This window comes from Bacillus rossius, unplaced genomic scaffold (assembly GCF_032445375.1).
Source record: "Bacillus rossius redtenbacheri isolate Brsri unplaced genomic scaffold, Brsri_v3 Brsri_v3_scf22, whole genome shotgun sequence".
NCBI classification, from domain to species: domain Eukaryota; kingdom Metazoa; phylum Arthropoda; class Insecta; order Phasmatodea; family Bacillidae; genus Bacillus; species Bacillus rossius.
In genome coordinates, this window is record NW_026962393.1 from 132,501 (window position 1) to 136,486 (window position 3,986).

Sequence of the window (3,986 nt, forward strand, 5' to 3'; positions counted from 1 at the left end):
GAAAACTTTTCACGAAAAAAATTCAGTTCCCGTCTCACTCACTCGAGTTCCGATCGTGCTCTTGGATAGTTAGGATGTAGGCAACTGCTCCCTGCCAAGAAGCTACATTTTATCAATTCATTTAGAGTTTCCACCCCCAGTTTTGTACTACCGCGTCGTGCTACGGTTAGGTGTAAAAAGAGTGTGTGACACCCAGAGACGCAGCGTCTCGCTGCCTAGCCGAGGCCCTGGCTAACTTAGTCCCAGGGCTTAGGTCAGTGGGTGCTCCACTCCCTTCCTTTTGGTAGGCGCTCGTAATAAATCCCGTAGGACAATATATTGTCAATTCTCTTTTTTTCAAATGGCGAATAACACAGATGTTCAGTTTCGCGAAACCTCCTCGCTCGACCAGGGGGTTTTAAAACGAAAAAGTAGCGAAGATCACATCCGCATTACGAAGGTGCAGTCATTGAACCACCACGTCACTGCCACGTCAAGCGACATGCCTGCCCCTCAGGCTGTCACTGCCCCGATGACACTGGCATATCATCTAAGGCCATGAGCATCATGAACAGTTTCGTGAACGACATTTTCGAGCGCATCGCGGCAGAGGCCAGCCGCCTCGCCCACTACAACAAGCGCTCCACCATCACCAGCCGCGAGATACAGACGGCCGTGAGACTGCTGCTGCCCGGGGAGCTGGCCAAGCACGCTGTCAGCGAGGGCACCAAGGCTGTCACCAAATACACCAGCTCCAAGTGAGCAGGTCTGGTGTGCACATGCTTACATAAACGGTCCTTTTCAGGACCAAGAACATGATCATGAAAGGAAATGCTTCTGCTGCTGTTCTACAATTCCCTCAATCCCTATGATAGTAAATGTAAGCTTAACCAAGGCAGAAATATTTTCATTAAAAAAAGTCTTTAAGACGCATGGTTTACTGGCTGAGATATATATATATATATTTTTTTTTTTGCTTACTTCTGTGGTCATTAGTACATTGCTACAAATATATTTATATATATAAAAAAATAAATAAAAAAATCCTTTCTATTTAATTTAGTTAGATCATATATCAATATTAATGGCAAAGACCAGTTGCATCGATTCACTTTGAAAATAATTCCATTTGTGCTAAAACTGGACACAGTAAAAAAAAAAAAAAAAAAAATATATATATATACACACACACACACACACACACACATAATTCGAATTCATATTATGCTTAACTGCGTTTGAATTTGCAATCATGCACAAGATGTTTTGTACTTCGAAGTAAAAACAACATAATGTACTATTTAACTACCCACAGTACAAATGGATCCAAAAAAAAAGTGAATTTTCATGCAGACGAAAATGCTTACATTTATTCTATTTATATTAAGTACCCATTACTAACAGCTTATACTGGGTGGAATACAACAGTTGACATGATTTTACTTATATGGCAATTTAATATTTAACCAAAATTAATGGTAAACTAATATTTTAAAGTGTCATTTATGGCCCCTTACCTTCAGCATGTTTGCTTCCTTGCACACAAACGAGGACAAACACATCACCCAACTGAAAAAAAAAAAAAAATTTCACTTGCATCACAAATAATTTAAAATTTTTCACCACATGAAGTAAATATTTCGCAATAAAAAAAAATATAGCCCTAGGACTCGTGTGCACACCTTTTCTTCCCCACATCGCACACGCAAACAAAACTTCCAAATTATTACAAAATCACTCGATTATTATACATACATAAACACACATGTATTTTCCGAATAAGTGAGAAATGCAGGCCGATGAAAGTCAAATTTCGTTTCGGAAATTAAATCTCGCACAACTACCGACACATAACCAAACTTGCGTACATTTACATAGCATTAACCCTCTAAATAATAAACAAATGAAAGCAGAAAAAACAACATCGCTACCCACCGCGCGCGCTCCTGGCGGCGGGAGTAGGAACTACTTTGCACACAGACCGACATAGCCCCCTGCCAAAAACAGTAAAATAAATAATATATATAAGTCTTTTGGCGGGAAAAAATTTCTCAACCGCCTGGGAGCACCCTAGTGTGTGCCTGTCTTTAGGTTATGTTACTTTTAACTTCATTTTCTACAGGCAGACGCGAGGGTGCTCGCCCATTATTTTTATTTTTTTAAATTCTTTCCTACCTTTGGTGTGCCATGCAAGAATTTATCGTCAAAATGGCGGCCCCGAGTGCAAATTTCTCGTCTGCACTGCTGGCTGGATGATTATGTGATGTTTTGAAGGAGGGTGTTTTTTTTTTTGTTTGGATTTTGTGTGAGGGGGGGAGGGGGCTGGGCTAGCTTTTTTTTTTTTTTAAATTTTCTAAACATTCATCTCTTATGTAACAGTGTTCAGCATTAAAAAATTTAAAAGAAGAGGCACTTACTCATCAATTTCAAAACAGCCTATGAAGAAAAATAAAAAAAATTTAAATTCATTCCAGTTTTATACATTCATGATTTGATCACATGTATAACTTTTCTTTTTTATTACCTTATTTAATTTTATTATTATTACTACTATTGCTGCTACAACCTAGAAGATACCTCAGTGATACTAATACCTGCTGGTAAAGTTAAAGGTTTCACCTTTCTTTCTTTAAACATATCACAATACCTTTCTTGAGTTAAATATTATCTAATGGCTTTAAGAAGTTATGGTAATGTTCATCAGTTATAGAGTGTGGGTTTGTGTGTGTGTGTGAGAGTGTATTTTGAAGAGGGCTTTGGTGGTTGGGATGGTGAGGGTGGTGGGTGTTGTGTGAGGGGAGGGGGGGGGGGGGGGGAAGTAAAAGAGTGTTCATTACACGATTTCTCCTGTTGTTTGTAACAATCACACCTGGTATAGCTATTTCGAGTGGCAAATACAAACTGCAAAAAAAAAACATCTATATCATTGCCAACGGCCATATCACGATGAACACACCGGTTCTCGTCCGATCACCGAAGTTAAGCATCGTCGAGCGTGGTTAGTACTTAGATGGGTGACCGCTTGGGAACACCACGTGCCGTTGGCACTACTATTTTGCACCCTACAGAAAAAAATTTTTTTTTAAAAATTTCAATTTTAAATTTTTTTTTCCCCCACAATCACCACATTTCCCCCCCCCCCCCCCCTAACACACACACACACACACACTCACTCTCTATCAATCAATCAATCAATCAATCAATCAATCAATCAATCAATCAATCAATCAATCACTCACTCACTCACCCACCCAGCAGCAGCTGTGAATCTTTGCATGTGTATACCTCATACAAAATTCAAAGTGAAAAAATAAATAGATAAGTGTATATGTATGTATGTATGTATGTATGTATGTATGTATGTATGTATGTATATATGTATATATATATATATATATATATATATATATATATATATATAAACACACACACACACACCTATTTTGAAGTTTCTCTGTTTCAGTGGGCAGTTATGTATAATAATGAGAGATTCAAAAAGACGTTGATAACAATGTCATCAATGCCTGTTTAGTGTGCTCATTTGTTGGATGGTCGGCAGCAATACTAGAGGTGGTACAGCTGTAACCTGTAAAATTGTACCTGCAATGTGTTGTGTATGGAAAAAAATAAAAATTATATCATCTAAATTTTTGTTATCCAACAATAACCTTCCCATCAATGCATGATGTCACAGTAGCCATAGCTCTACTCTTTCTGCCATATAACATTGGGGGAAAAAAAAAAAAAAGGAGCTATTAGAATAATAACAAAAGATAAAAAATCATCTAACTGCAGACCAAAATTCAAAAAACTTAAAGTCCTGACTGCCATAAATGAATACGTTCTAGAAACTTTTTATTCATTCTTAAGAAAAAGAAGAAAAAAAAAATTATTATTTTTTTTTTTTTTTTTTTTTTTTAGATATTCGCACATAGGTATAACACCAGAAATGCTAGTAAATTGAGGATAGTTGAACATAACACTAGGCGATTTGAAAATGGACTAAA

The 3,986-nt window shown here is 37.3% G+C and overlaps 1 non-coding gene across 1 annotated transcript; it reads left to right on the plus strand.

The window, feature by feature from the left end:
• Window positions 1-2,907: 2,907 nt before the first annotated feature.
• LOC134543844 (5S ribosomal RNA) lies at window positions 2,908-3,026 on the plus strand. Its single transcript, XR_010077293.1, has one exon. It is a non-coding gene; the product is annotated as a 5S ribosomal RNA (ribosomal RNA).
• The last annotated feature ends 960 nt before the right edge of the window (window positions 3,027-3,986 follow it).